At 46.4% G+C, this 16,260-nt stretch overlaps 1 protein-coding gene across 1 annotated transcript in view; it reads left to right on the top strand.

The window, feature by feature from the left end:
* Nucleotides 1–14,396: 14,396 nt before the first annotated feature.
* The window catches only part of KCNS3 (potassium voltage-gated channel modifier subfamily S member 3), a 47,242-nt gene continuing 45,378 nt past the window's right edge, over nt 14,397–16,260 (top strand). Inside the window, exon 1 of the mRNA XM_040225005.1 lies at nt 14,397–14,573. The gene's annotated coding sequence lies outside the window, so the exon portion shown is untranslated. The remainder of the gene's footprint in view (nt 14,574–16,260) is intronic.

Genomic DNA, 16,260 nt, shown 5'->3' with positions numbered 1-16,260 from the left:
ATCACTATGAACAAAGCTAGTGGAGGTGATGGAATTCCAGTGGAGCTCTTTCAAATCCTGAAAGATGATGCTGTGAAAGTGCTGCACTCAATATGCCAGCAAATGTGGAAAACTCAGCAGTGGCCACAGGACTGAAAAAGTTCAGTTTTCATTCCAGTCTCAAAGAAAGGCAATGCCAAAGAATGCTCAAACGACTGCACAATTGCACTCATCTCACACACTAGTAAAGTAATGCTCAAAATTCTCCAAGCCAGGCTTCAGCAATACGTGAACCATGAACTTCCTGATGTTCAAGCTGGTTTTAGAAAAGGCAGAGGAACCAGAGATCAAATTGCCAACATCCGCTGGATCATGGAAAAAGCAAGAGAGTTCCAGAAAAACATCTATTTCTGCTTTATTGACTATGCCAAAGCCTTTGACTGTGTGGATCACAATAAACTGTGGAAAATTCTGAAAGAGATGGGAATACCAGACTACCTGACCTACCTCTTGAGAAACCTGTATACAGGTCATGAAACAACAGTTAGAACTGAACATGGAACAACAGACTGGTTCCAAATAGGAAAAGGAGTATGTCAAGGCTGTATATTGTCACCCTGCTTATTTAACTTCTATGCAGAGTACATCATGAGAAACACTGGGCTGGAAGAAGCACAAGCTGGAATCAAGACAGCCAGGAGAAACAGCAATAACCTCAGATATGCAGATGACACCACCCTTATGGCAGAATGTGAAGAGGAACTAAAAAGCCTCTTGATGAAAGTGAAAGAGGAGAGTGAAAAAGTTGGCTTAAAACTCAACATTCAGAAAACGAAGATCATGGCATCTGGTCCCATCAGTTCATGGGAAACAGATGGGGAAACAGTGGAAATAGAATAGAAATAGAGAAAAAAAAATGTCATTTTTTGGGCTCCAAAATCACTGCAGATGGTGACTGCATCCATGAAATTAAAAGACGCTTACTCCTTGGAAGGAAAGTTATGACCAACCTAGATAGTGTATCCAAAAGCAGAGACGTTACTTTGCTGAGTAAGGTCTGTGTAGTCAAGGCTATGGTTTTTCCAGTAGCCATGTATGGATGTGAGAGTTGGACTGTGAAGAAAGCTGAGTGCCGAAGAATTGATGCTTTTGAACTGTGGTGTTGGAGAAGACTCTTGAGAGTCCCTTGGACTGTAAGGAGATCCAACCAGTCCATTCTAAAGGAGATCAGTCCTGGGTGTTCTTTGGAAAGAATGATGCTAAAGCTGAAACTCCAGCACTTTGGCCACCTCATGCGAAGAGTTGACTCATTGGAAAAGACTCTGATGCTGGGAGGGATTGGGGGCAGGAGGAAAAGGGGACGACAGAGGATGAGATGGCTGGATGGCATCACGGACTCGATGGACGTGAGTCTGAGTGAACTCCGGGAGATGGTGATGGACAGGGAGGCCTGGTGTACTGCGATTCATGGGGTCGCAAAAAATTGGACACGACTGAGTGACTGAAATGAAATGAACTGAACTGAACTGTTGTGATTTGGCAGGACTTGCAAACTCTGCCCTGAGATGGATTGCATATAATGAGAATGCAGCAACCTACAGTCGCTACAGAATACAGTTACATACAACCTAGTACTTTATTGTGAGGACAGAATGGTGTGCTTTGAAGTTTATGTGGGATTTATATTGATTCTTCTCCTTATCCAACTAAGAATTTATTTTGTTTATGAGAAATTCCTCTTCTATACAGAACAGGAGCATGGGTACTAAGGACCAGGAGGGAAAGTGGAAGATAATTCACATTTATTACTCCCTCTTGTATTTGAAGGGCTCTAAAGCCTCGCCATACACTTTGAAGTTGGCACTATTATTACCCTATTTTATAATAAATTGTAGCTGTGGTGACTACCCTTGGCGCTCGATAGACCTTCAAATGTTGCTTGAAGGAATTCATAAATGAAAGTTGAGTCACATGGTTAAGGCAGCACAGGTGGTTAAGTGGAAACACCTTTGAAACCAATGTTTCCATGACGCTATGATGTGCATCCTAGGCTTGTGAATTAACTTCTTGGTGAGGATTAAAACCCTCTTTCTCTGTAATCACTTCTTGGTCACCATTCTTTTGTCTCTAAAGTATTTGGGTCTAAGCATCCTTCCTGAAAGCAAGAGAGAAAGGGAAGATGCCTGAAGCCTCAGAGAGACTTCCAGGTGGACAAGATGGAAGTTGAGGGACCACAACTTCATGGCCTCTATCTTCTCAGTAATTAAGGTAGCCGGGTCATATGCTAAGGATAACACCTAGAGATTGGTTTGGGATTGAGACATTCCAGGACTTAGACTGGAGAAGATTTGGAGGGGGTTCTATGAGATTTGTTTGAAATTAGAGTTAAATTTGCAATAGTCAAGACATGGAAGCAGCTTAAATGTCCATCGACAGATGATTAGATAAATAAGACATGGTATATATGTACAAAGGAATGTTGCTCAACCATAAACATGAATGAAATCATGCCATTTGCAGCAACATGGATGTACCTAGAGATTACCATATGAAGTGAAGTAAGTCAGACAAAGACAAATATTTTATGATATTGCTTATATATGGAGTCTTAAAAAATGATACAAATGAACTTTTTTTTTAAGGAAGACTAGTGCTGTTTTTATTTTATAATTTTTTAAAGTATAAATTTATTTAATTGGAGGTTAATTACTTTACAATATTGTATTGGTTTTGCCATACATCAACATGAATCCGCCACAGGTATACACGTGTTCCCAATCCTGAATCCCCTTCCCTCCTCCCTCCCCGTACCCCAAGCATCCAGTATCATGCATTGAACCTGGACTGGTGATTCGTTTCATATGTGATACTATGCAAATGAACTTATTTACAAAATAGAAATAGACTTACAGATATTGAAAACAAACTTGTAGTTATCAAAGGGGAAAGAAAGAAAGTGAAGTCACTCAGTTGTGTCTGACTCTTTGCGACCCCATGGACTGTAGCCTACCAGGCTCCTCCATCCGTGGGGTTCTCCAGGCAAGAATAAAAAAGAAGGAGTGGGTTGCCATTTCCTTCTCCAGGGGATCTTCCCAACCCAGGGATTGAACCTGGGTCTCCCGCATTGCAGGCAGATGCTTTACCCTCTGAGCCACCAGGGAAGCCCCCATCAAAGGGGAAAGGAGGGGATAAACAGGAGTTTGGGATTAATAGCACAGGGAACTATATTCAATATCTTGTAGTAACCTATATAATGGAGAAGAATCTGAAAAAGAATATATATAATTAACTGAATCACTTTGCTGTTACACTTGAAGCTGACCCAGTATTATAAATCAACTATATTTCAATTAAGATAAAATTAAAGTTGAATAAAAGATTTGCTGAGTACCAGTGGGGGAATCCCAAAATAATTAAATTATTCCCAACTTGTGGATGAGAAAACTCAAGAATTTCTCAAGATTCTGAAGGGGAAAAAAGTGAAAAGTGTTAGTCACTCAGTCATGTCCAGTTCTTTGCAACCCCGTGGACTGTAGCTTGCCACGCTTCTCTGTCCATGGAATTCTCCAGGCAAGGATGCTGGAGCAGATTGCCATTTCCTTCCAGGGGATCTCCCCAATGCACTCATCAAAACCGGCTCTCCCGCATTGCAGGCAGATTCTGAGCCTGTCTGAGCTCACCAGGGAAGCTCCATTTCTAAAGGCAGTAAGTGGCATTTTAGATTCACGTCAACTTCTGTAATTACCTGTATATTTTTATGGAGTCTGCTCTCCATATTCGTTTCTCAGTTGACTATTGGATAGAATGCCCACCTCTTGAGAGCAAGGACTACGTTTCTTCATCTTGTGTTTTCTGAAGCCCTTCGCACAATGTGCAGTGCTGAGCAGGCTCTCAGAGGACTGGTATCAGAGCCAGAGGGTGGCCTTTAGACATACAAGCTGGGGTTGACTCAATCAATATGCTCATTTAGAGGAACAGCCCTGGAGAGAGAAGGATGGAGACTCAGGTAGGAGCTTAACTTGCAGGCTCAAGGAGGTATCCTCCATGAAGGTAAGGCTTCATGGAGTCCAGATTGCCTCTGGCTCACCAGGATTTTCCTTCTGACCCTGATCTGGAGTGAGGGAGGGGACCCTCTTCTTACTGCTTCACCATGAGTGCATCTCCATGGTCAAGGGCTGACTTCTCAAGCTTTCTTCCTCCTTATGACTCAGCATCCCACTTCCAGCCCAGGATACAGGTTATTGAAAATACTAACTCATATAATAGTTTAGTGCTCTGGAGAAATCTGGGGCTTTCACAATTGCAGGGAACCACCAGAGCCGTCACTGGGTGTGGATATGAGGATGTTACCTGTGTGTGGCTGTTGAGTGTGTGTGATGCATGTAAGCAATTTCCTGAGAATATGTGTGTGCCCATGCAGGTGTGTGCCTGTGAGTGTATAAGCATGTGGATAACAGTGCCTGTGGCCCCAAGTCCTGGATGGCAGATTTATGGTCCCAGAAATCTACTCCTAATTCAGTAGACAGAATTTTCCAGATTTTTCAGTCTTAAAATGATCTGAACCCAAACCTTGATCTGGCTCTCCTAGTTGTGAAAATACTTGCAATACAATGCTATGCCACCATGAAACCTGACATTTCAGAAGCTAAAATAAATTCTTGAATCTTTGAAGAGTTTTATGTTTTAAAAAAATCTCATAAGTTCTTTAGGAACTGAATAAAATAGTAACTATGTAATATTTATTAATACTAAATATTTGTCTCAATTGAGATTAGAATTGGTTGCATTAATACAGACACACACACATAGACATACAAATAAATTATTTATTTTTCTCTCAAGTAAAAGAAGTACAGCCATTGATATAATAGTTCTGTGAAGTGGTGAGGGCCCCAGGTTTCATTTAGGTAAAGGGGTTTTTATTTGTTTTGTTTGCTATATGGAAAAATAATGGCTGCTGCTGCTGCATCACTTCAGTCATGTCTGGGGACCATTAAATTCACTATATGTGTATCCAGGGGTAATATTCAAAATACTTATCAATTGCTAGAGAGACTGTCAGTTCTCACTGGCCCAGGCATTAACCCTTTAGTTGGCAGATGGTGGAAATTTTTAAGGACTCTTGGGGTAACAAGAAAGATATTCAGGGATCCTGGGGGCAGAGCTACTTACCAACCGGCCTAGAAGTATTTCAGTATTTCTGTATCTGTCCTCTCTGTACTCTACAACCAGAAACCCTGGTAATATATTACCATGCTTAATTTTTCCCGGGTCCATAAGGTTGACATGAGGGAGGTTGTTCATCCCAGTGATGTTTATGGTGATGGGGAATTTCTGCTATTCTGGGTGCCCATCATTAGAGAGTGGATAATGTACACAGTAATAAAATGGAGATACACACAGACCAGTGGGGATGGAGGTAAAAACCACAGCACCATATGGAATGAAACACATGAGAAGATTGAGATAAAGGCCAAATGACTATTTGCATAAATTTTATATGTATGCATTCAAAACAGCCATACATATTTTGCAAGGACACATGGAAACGAAGGCGATCAATGAGCTCATTAGAATGGCAGCCTACGGAGAGCAGGTGGCAGTGTCAGTGTGGAAGCAGGGATAAAGGCAAAATGAACAATTAGAACAGGAGAGAGGCCTTGAGTGCTAATGATGATAATATGATGTAACTGAGGAGTATGAGTAATTTAGCTTTCTGTAACCACGGGAAAAAAAGAAAGAGGAAAGAAAGATGACTAGTCAGTCGAGCTGACCAGCACTCATAGGTGACTGCAGTTGAATTTAAAGAGGAAGCATGGGTGTATTTGAAAGATCCAGAAAGATCTTTTGGTTCCTTTGCACCACCATGTCTTGTTAGGGTAGGACTGCCTTATTATTATGGTAAAAGCTATGATTTTTTTTTTCAAAATAAATTTTAATAGAAAATTTCTCCTGTCCCAGCGGCTGAATGTGGCTTCCCAAATGGCTCAGTGGGTAAAGAATCTGCCCGCAATGCAGGAGACACAAGAGACGTGGTTTGATCCCTGGGCCAGGAAGATCCCCTGGAGAAGGAAATGACAATCCACTCCAGTATTCTTGCCTGGGAAATTTCATGGACAGAGAGCTTGGTGGGCTCCAGTCCATGGGGTTGCAAAGAGTCGGACATGACGGAACAACTAAGCACAGTGACTGAATGGGTCACTTCCACTGACATCCCATTGGAAAGACCTCAGTTGTAGGCTCTCCTTTAGTGGCACAAGAGGCTTGGACATGTAGACTTTATCCCTGGCCAGCAGCATAACTTGTAGGCTGAGCAACTCTCCTGGTTTGTTTGGACTGGGGAGGTTCTTGGGACACTGGACTTTCAGTTTTAAAAGTGGAACAATCCCAGGAAAACCAGGAAGAGTTGGTTACCTTATGACCAAGGTAACCATTGGGGATATTACTACTGAGGAAGCAGAAGAGAAAAGATCATGAGGTTGTTCCTAGCAATCTCCATCACAGAGAAAAATCTTCCTTTTTCTGGTTGGAAATGAAGGCTAGACCCCTAAGTTCTATCATACAAATGAAGGATTATTAAAACAGGTGCAGGAGTCCCCCAAAGGAAAACCCACCAGGTTCACACATCAGAGGTGGTCTTTGGTGCCTCTGAATTTGCTTTCCCGACCCCTCCCTGAAGCCTGAAAGCCTGTATTCCATCCTTGTATCCATCATCTATCCATCCATCCATCCATCCATCTCATTCTTTTATTCTTGAAGCAGTCACAGAGTATCTGTAATGGGCCAGGCTTTGTGTTATTGAGCTGAATAATACCACATAATGTCAACCTTCAAGGAGCTACGGTTTAACACAGGAGACTCAATCCAAGGAGGCAATAGTAGTACAGGAGTATAACTGTACAAAGCAAAATGGGACCCAGTGGAAGGAACAACTAAATTGGTTTTGTGGGTTAAAGGAAAGCCTCAGAGAATCGGTGATAATGATACTGGAGGTTGCATTGGCATTTGCCAGATAAAGAAGGAGGCATTATCAAAATAGAGTACGTGAGCAAAGGCTCAGAGAGCACATGAAGAGCCCAGGGGAAGGATGGAGCTCACATGTTAGGCTGGATTGCAAGAGTGAGAAGTATGTTGGAGTGGGGGAAGATGTATAGGAATGGACAAGGCAGAGAAAAGAGTGTGACACTGTCATTGGCTGAAAAGGTAGGCCTTGGCCAGATAACGAGCAATCTAGAAGTCCATCCCTTGCAGTATTCCTATGACCTAAACTTCTTAGACAGAGCCTTTACTGTACTAAACTGTACTGTGTGTATTGACAAGTGGGATGCAGTATGCATTTGCCCAAAGCCTTTGACCAAGGCACAGATGTTCCATGGAACTCACCTTGGGGGTTCTCAAAGGAAATCTCCAAGTACCTAGGAGAGCATTCCTTTGTGCCTAGAGATTTAAGTCACATTCTGTCACAGGGGTTTTTCCTTTAATAAAGTATAAACCATGTCCCTTTATCTGTAGAACTGTAAGCTTTTAGAACTCACAAGGACTTTGCTGCTGCTGCTGCTAAGTCACTTCAGTCGTGTCTGACTCTGTGTGACCCCATAGACAGCAGCCCACCCGGCTCCCCCGTCCCTGGGATTCTCCAGGCAAGAACACTGGAGTGGGTTGCCATTTCCTTCTCCAATGCATGAAAGTGAAAAGGGAAAGTGAAGTCACTCAGTTGTGCCTGACTCTTAGTGACCCCATGGACTTCAGCCTACCAGGCTCCTCCGTCCATGGGATTTTTCAGGCAAGAAAGGCAATTGCCATTGCCTTCTCTGCACAAGGACTTTAGACATTATCTAATCCAATTCCAAAGAGAACTGAAAAGGAGATATCACTGTCCTGCTCAAAGGCTGAAGTGGATTAGAATTCAAGTCTTTGAACTTTAAGGCTATAAATATTTAAGGCATTTTCAAAATTAATATAACAGAGGGCATTTAAAGTAAGCATACAAGTGATTTTGTGAAAGAAGAGCGATGATTGTAGTAATAACCTGGAATAAAAGCATTCTAGTTAATTAACAAGATTTAGTCTTGAGCTGCCTGGCATCCAAGCAAAGACATCAATGTGAAAGTTTATATGTTTATTTTAACCTGATAAAAGGTAACAGAGGAAAACAAGAATGTCAGTTCCTTCTAGGAGCAGAATGAGTTGAGCAATCCTATGACAAAGCCACTGTAATTCATTTCACAAATATGCTTACCCTAGAGAAGATTGTGGAAATTCAGTCTTCAAGGCCTTCATTGCCTGGTTGAGCATAAACAATTAAAACTTATCTTTGACCAAGGAGGCAAGAATATACAATGGAGAAAAGACAATCTCTTTAACAAATGGTGCTGGGAAAACTGGCCAACTACTTGTAAAAGAATGAAACTAGAACATTTTCTAACACCATACACAAAAATAAACTCAAAAAGGATTAAAGATCTAAATGTAAGACCAGAAACTATAAAACTCCTAGAGGAAAACATAGGCAAAACACTCTCAGACATAAATCACAGCAGGATCCTCTATGACCCACCTCCCAGAGTAGTACAAATAAAAGCAAAAATAAACAAATGGGACCTATATAAACTTAAAACTTTTGCACAATGAAGGAAACTATAAGCAAGGTGAAAAGACAGCCTTCAGAATGGCAGAAAATAATAGCAAATGAAGCAACTGACAAAGAATTAATCTCAAAAATATACAAGTAGCTCCTGCAGTTCAATCCCAGAAAAATAAACGACCCAATCAAAAAATGGGCCAAAGAACTAAACAGACATTTCTCCAAAGAAGACATACAGATGGCTAACAAACACATGAGAAATGCTCAACATCACTCATTATCAGAGAAATCCAACTCAAAACCACAATGAGGTACCATCTCACACCGGTGAGAATGGCTGTTATCCAAAAGTCTACAAGCAATAAATGCTGGAGAGAGTGTGGAGAAAAGGGAACCCTCTCACACCGTTGGTGGGAATGCAAACTAGTACAGCCACTATGGAGAACAGTGTGGAGAGTCCTTAAAAAACTGGAAATAGAACTGCCATAAGACCCAGCAATCCCACTGCTGGGCATACACACTGAGGAAACCAGAACTGAAAGAGTCATGTGTACCGCAATGTTCATCGCAGCACTGTTTATAATAGCCAGGACCTGGAAGCCACCTAGATGTCCATCAGCAGATGAATGGATAAGAAAGCTGTGGTACATATACACAATGGAATATTACTCAGCCATTAAAAAGAATACATTTGAATCAGTTCTAATGAGGTGGGTGAAACTGAAGCCTATTATACAGAGTGAAGTAAGTCAGAAAGAAAAACACCAATACAGTATATTAACGCATATACATGGAATTTAGAAAGATGGTAATGATGACCCTATATGCGAGACAGCAAAAGAGACACAGATATAAAGAACAGTCTTTTGGACTCTGTGGGAGAAGGCGAGAGTGGGATGATTTGAGAGAATAGCATTGAAACATGTATATTATCATATGTGAAACAGATCGCCAGTCCAGGTTCAATGCATGAGACAGGGTGCTCAGGGCTGGTGCACTGAGATGACCCTGAGGGATGGGATAAGGAGGGAGGTGGGAGGCAGGTTCAGGATGGGGAACACATGTATACCCATGGCTGATTCATGTCAATGTATGGCAAAACCCACTACAATATCGTAAAGTAATTAGCCTCCAATTAAAATAAATAAATTAATTTTAAAAATAATACAATAAATAAAAAGTATGCTCACACACACACACACAAAAACCTCAATATGGAGGAACTTCCCTTGTCTAGAGGTTAAGACTTAGCCTTCCCACACAGCGGGTGTGGGTTCAATTCCTGGTTGGGGAGCTAAGGTTCCATATTTCTTGTGGTCAAAAAACTAAAACATACTTGAGAGAATAGCACTGAAATATACACATTATCATATGTAAAACATATAACCAGTGGGAGTTTGATGTATGATGGAGGGAACACAAAGCCAGTGGTGCTCTGTGACAACCTGGGGTGGGGTGGGGAGGGAGGTGGGGGGGATTCAGGAGGGAGGGGACATACATATGCCTATGGCCAATTCATGTTGTCGCACGGTAAAAACCAATAAATAAATAAATTACCAACATCCACTGGATCATAGAAAAAGCAAGGGAATTCCAGAAAAACATCTACTTCTGCTTTATTGACTACACCAAAGCCTTTGAATGTGTGGATCTCAACAAACTGTGAAAAATTCTTAAAGAGATCGGAATACCAGACCATTGATCTACCTCCTGAGAAATCTGTACACATGTCAAGAAGCAACAGTTAGAACCGGACATGGAACAATGGACTGGTTCCAAATTGGGAAAGGAATACATCAAGGCTGTATATTGTCACCCTGCTTATTTAACTTCTGTGCAGAGTACATCATGAGAAATGCTGAGCTGGATGAAGCACAAGCTGGAATCAAGACTGCTGAGAGAAATATCAATAACCTCAGATATGTAGATGATACCACCCTTATGGCAGAAAGTGAAGAGAAACTGAAGAGCCTCTTGATGAAAGTGAAAGAGGAGAGTGAAAAAGTTGGCTTAAAACTCAACATTCAGAAAACTAAGATCATGGCATCTGGTCCCATCACTTCATGGCAAATAGATGGGGAAACAATGGAAACAGTGAGAGACTATTTTCTTGGGCTCCAAAATCACTGCAGGTGGTGACTGTAGCCATCAGTCACCAGACTTCAATTCAGTCGCTCAGTCGTGTCTAACTCTTTGCCACCCCATGGACTGCAGCATGCCAGGCTTCCCTGTCTGTCCATCACCAACTCCTAGAGCTTGCTCAAACTCATCTCCATTGAGTCGGTGATGCCATCCAACCATCTTATCCTCTATTGTCCCCTTCTCCTCCTGTCTTCCATTTTTCCCAGCATCAGGATCTTTTCCAATGAATAAGTTCTTTGCATCAGGTGGCCAAAGTATTGGAGCTTCAGCTTCAACATCAGTCCGTTCAAATGAGTATTCAGGACTGATTTCCTTTAGGATTGACTGGTTTGATCTCCTTGCAGTCCAAGGGACTCGCAAGAGTCTTCTCCAGCACCACAATTCAAACGCACCATTTCTTCGGCGCTCAGCTTTCTTTATGGTCCAACTCTCACATCCATACATGACTACTGGAAAAACCATAGCTTGGACTAGATGGACCTTTGTTGCCAAAGTAATGTCTCTTTTTAATATGATAGCTTTTTAATAGCAGTTTTTTTAATATGCTGTCTAGGTTGGTCATAGCTTTTCTTTCATGGCTGCAGTCACCATCTGCAGTGATTTTGGAGTCCAAGAAAACAAAGTCTGTTACTGTTTCCAAAGGGAGAGGAGATGTATCATTCAGGACAGGAAAGGGGTGGTTTTCCTGAGGGTAGTGATTATCAATTGAATGGTGTGCTAACAGAATTGGAGTTTGTTGAGCAAAGAAAGATTTGGTAGAGGGTTTAAGGAGAGGAAGCACCAGTGTGAAGGTGGGACAGCATGAAAAGGGCTGGTGAGTTTAAGGAATTTAAGTGTTTAATGTGCTCAGATTGGCTGGACTGACATTCAAACTGCTGGATAAAGACTAGCAAATAAGAGCCAGCAAATGAGTAAACGTTGCCCATCATTCCTGATACCCTCTCACTCTTCACCTTGCTGCCAGAGATGAGAGTCTCTTCCTTTTCACCTGTAGACCTGTCCCCATTTAAAAACAAATGAGTACTGCTCTTGCCTCCAGGGATGCCACCCAGCTGTTTTCTGTCTACTTTCCTGAGAATGGAGGGTCAAGGACAGCTTTGGGTGAGGAGAGGGAAGAGATCACATAGACTTGTGGGTAAGTGGGTGAGAGGAGACCCTGAAAATGGGAGGTATCAAGAGCAGGGAGAATATGGAGCCCTGAAGACAGGCTGCATGAGGCCTACTTGCTTGAGACACCTCCACTAACTCCTGGAATCTTCTCTGAAACCATGGAGGGGTGAGTACTAGTGTCAGATGGTGATTAACCCCTTCCAGGCTGATGCATGGCTTGCCCAGGTGCTTCCCTGTGGGCAGGGTTAGTGAAAAGAAAATGGGGTGTCATATCATGGGGCAAAAAGACATTTTGGTGGGGTGGGAGGTGGGCGTGTGGGAGGAAAGAAGCGGTCAGACAGATCAGAGCATGGACTTTAGTGATGGAGACTGTGGTCAGAGGAAGGGGCTCTAGATTTGGGGAGGGGGGCAAAAGTGTGGCTGTGTGTGTGGCTGAATGTGTGTGCATTCACCACTTGGCCTGGCTCAACCTTGGAATAGGAAATAGACATGCTTTTTATGGTCCATGCAGAGCTTTCCTGTTATTTCATTGGCTTCACATGATCACCCTTTGAGGGAGAAACTTTTCTTATAGATGAATAAACTAGGGCTGAAAAGCCAAGTGACTTGCTCTCAGGGCTCCCCACAGGGTACAGCAGGATGAGAACTCAGTCTGGCTCTCAAATCTGTGCCCTTTTTAACCTAACCTCTCCCCTAAATATGCCCCGAGTGGAAGCCTGTCCTTTCTGTCCTGAGGTCCCACAGACGCCAAGTGGGGGCTCTTTCTGAGCCCTCTGTGTGTGCCTTCCCTTCAGTTCACATGTGCCAGCCAGACCCCATGGGAAGGAAGGAACTCAGACTCTCTGCACTGCAGATGCCTTCTGCAGTGCTTAGAGATAGGAACATACTTCATTCTCAAGTAAACAATGCTGGACTTTTGGGATAAACTTGGTGATTTGAAAATGATTAAACTGCTAACTGCTGGAGAGACCTGGAAGCATTCTTCTCAGGTGCTGATACAAAGTAAATATATTTTTAGAATAATCTTAGCTTTGATGATAAGATAATGGATGGTGCATGAAAATTTACCTTTCCAGTCCTCTTGCTAAGGCAGTGTAGATAAATTCTTTGAATCCTCTTCCACAAGAGATGGAGCAGCCTAGAGGGTTCAAACAGTGAGGGGATCAGGGTCAGAGAGCTCCCCCCCCAAAACACCCGTTCTCCAGTCATCTGCATGCCCATCTCGCCTTCCTTGAATCCAGCATCCTTTCCTTGCCAAATGAAAATGCTGGAGGCTGAGGGCAGACGACTTTCTCTTCTCCTCAGCCATTCCTGCTGGCCACCATCCTCTCCTTTAGCCAAACCGCTCTGTAAGGTTCAGGTTTGACCTCCTTCTAGAAGCCTACTAGACTTTGTAAGTACTGTTCCCTTATCTGACTCCCACTGTGGGCTTTGATCAACCATAAATGACGAGAAAAACCCCAAAGACACCATGGGGGTGCTTCGGTGAGGTCAGAGAAAGTATCTTTCACTCTTTCTTCACACCCATTTGCCCTCATCCCCTCCCGGGGGCCTGGCTCAGGGCCTGGAACTTAACTAAGTGTATGTGGTCTTGCTAGGTGCTGGTCTGGGACAAGTGATGGGAGAGAGGGTGCTGGGTTGCGGGCGGTTGGCAGACTGAGAGATATGGGGCGGGAATCCGAGGAACGCTGGGCGCCTACCGCTCGGAGCAGCTGGCTCCGAAGAATTATTGCAAGTCTGCACAAGTTAAAAATCTGCAGTTTGGGGGCGGGAGGGGGAGCGCGGGGGTGGGTCCCCGAGCGTCCCATTTCGCCTGCGGGCGGTTCGCTGAGCGTCGTAGCTCAGTGCGGAGGGGCGTGCGAGGCCTTCTGGACCACACGCCGCCCTCGCTGGGGTTCTGGGTTTGTTCCGAGGCATCTCCCTCCGAACCCCTCGTCCATCCTTCGAGAAGGGGGCTGACTCGTCTTCCTTCCTCTCAGTGCACACGTCCGCCAGCTCTTCTGACTTGGTAAGTGGAGAAACGGAGCGTGTAAAACAATCTTGAACACACTGTGCACGAGTCTTCAGGCAGCGGGGCTGGTGGTAAACAGGCAGGACCTGGGGCTGCTTCCTTCGCACTTGTTTTAAAACAAGTTGGGGGCCGCAGTCCTTGGGAAGAAAATTCTGGCAAATTCGCAGAGCTTTGCTGGCGGGCGGAGAGGCGTTGCGGGGGCCGCTGGGGCCGCAGAGGAGGTCACCGGTCTCCCGCAGGGTCAAGGTGCATTCATCCCCGGAGGGCGCGCAGGTGGGAGGCGCGGGGCGCGCTCCTGCTGCTCTCGCCTGGACCCGGCGCGCCGCCCCGGGGGTGACTCTGCACTTGGGTCCGGGCGGGGGCGCGCGCCCCGCGGGGCCGCCTCTCGGTCCATCCAACAGTCCCCGCGTCGCGCAGCCTGAGTTCCGCAGCCGGCGATCGCCCGCGGCACCGCGCCGCGCCCTCGTCCCGGAGCGCCGACTGTGAGCCTGAAGCCAGGCGGCGGGCGGAGCTGCGACCAATGGGGTGGCGGCCGAGCGGGGGGCCCCGCCCCGCTCCGCCCCGCCGGCGGCTCCCGGGCGCCGCGCTCCTGCCGGACTGGACGGACAGACAGACCGACGCGGGCCACCGGGCTCTCCTCGCCGCCGGTGCGGCGGGCGCGGGGCCGCGCGGGGACGCCTGATCTCTGCAGCGCGGGCGGGCGGCCGCGCGGAGCGGAACCAGCCAAAGGCGCCGGGACGCCTGCAGGTACATGCTCGCGTCCCTTCCTCCCCGCGCGCTCCGGAGACTTCTCCGTGCGACCCCGCAACTTTCCCCATCATCTGCTGCCCAGCCCCGCCGTGGCCCAGGTCACGAGTGCACGACCCCCGCAGACCTACACATGCAGGGCACTTGGAGTCCTGCCGGGCGCGCCTCTCTCCGGTGCGCTCCATCCTCCGGTCCCCAGAGCCCGTCGTCGCTGGAGCCCTAAGGATCCGCCTGTTGCGCGAGCCGCCGGCAGCCGAGACAGTGTCTGGGTCCCTCGGAAAGCCGCAGGGAAGGTGTCTAGAATCCATTCTTGGGCGCCGGGTGGGGGACGGACGGAGGCGGGAGAATCGAGGAGCCGCGGAAAGGCGGCACTTCGCGGAGGGGCAGCCCTGGGGCGTTTCCTTAGCCTGGAAGCCGTTCCTTCTCTTCCTAGAGAAGAGGAGGAGGCGCTTTCCGGACGGCTGTAAGTGCTTCCCTGGCCGGCTGCTCCGCCTTCCCTGTCACTCTTCCCTCCCCTTTGCCCCGCAGCAGTACAGGGCGCCCCGCGACAGTTGCTGGGATGAGCGCACCCTGGGCGCAGGGAGCTGGCTCCGGTGCCGCGCTGCGCCCGGGGACTGCCTGCGCGCTCCGGCTGGGAGCCGCTTGGGTCTGGCAGGGCCCGGCCCGTGTCAGGTCGCCCGCCGACCGTGCGTCTGGATTAGTGCTCGTGATGGGAGTGGGTACTTCGGGGTCGCAAACTTCCATTTCCCGCGCTCGGCTGGTTGGCTGCCCGACTTCTCGAGGTGAATCGGCTGGCGAGCGAGCCAGACCTGCTGGCAGGGGCCGCGGCGAGCCGAGCTGGGCGCCTTTCGCATTGCAGGGATCATTTTGAACAACCTCCCCTCCGCCCCACGCACCCCCGCCCCACGCACCCTCCTCCTCCCCCCGCCCCGCGCGCTTCTCCTGCTCCGCCTCTTGTGGTCTTTTTTGGGAAAGGAGCACCCTTTGCGCCATTGGTGTCTGAGCGTCTCGGCTGGGCACCCTGAGAAGGTAGCCTAACTCTGACAACCCAGGACAGGGGTGGAGGGCCACAGAGAAACACCTCTACACGCCAGAATGACCCTGGAAGACCTGGTTTAAGGCTGGGGCGTGGAGGGGGTGTTTCTCATCGCTCTCTGACTTGATTTTTGTCTTTCATCTCACAGGCCCCCAGAGTAGGGCAGGTGAGAAAAACCAGATCAGAAACCTTCCCATCCCTTTTCATGTATTTGCTTAAGGGATTTGCATAAGCATTCGCTTAGAACTGGGTAAGTTACCCCTTTTGGCTCCCCTTTCTGACTACTTGCAAATACCTGCCCAGGTAAACAGAATGCAAGCATTTGCTGAGCACCTGCCCTCTTACTAAAGGCAGCTGCCCTAGTCCTTCCCTCTGCACATGTCTCAGGCTGAGAGAGGGTGGCATTGATTCTGCGGTTGCACTTGCTGTACTAGGTAGGGCTCACTCTTTCCCCAGGTGGTAAACTGCTTAAGGACATTGATTCACTCAGTATGTGTTTACAACCAGACCACAGGGGTTGGGCCAGGCCTTGGTCATATGCAGTAAGGTAAAGTTTCTGTTCCCAGTTGTTTTTTTTTTTTCCATTTCTCACCAGATTCCTTTCTTTTCCTTTTCTAATATTAAATTAGTCATTTCAGAATTAGGAATGAT

This window comes from Oryx dammah, unplaced genomic scaffold, assembly GCF_014754425.2.
Source record: "Oryx dammah isolate SB20612 unplaced genomic scaffold, SCBI_Odam_1.1 HiC_scaffold_25, whole genome shotgun sequence".
NCBI lineage: Eukaryota > Metazoa > Chordata > Mammalia > Artiodactyla > Bovidae > Oryx > Oryx dammah.
The sequence above is the reverse complement of the archived record's forward strand: the minus strand, read 5'-3'. Positions and strand labels throughout refer to the sequence as shown.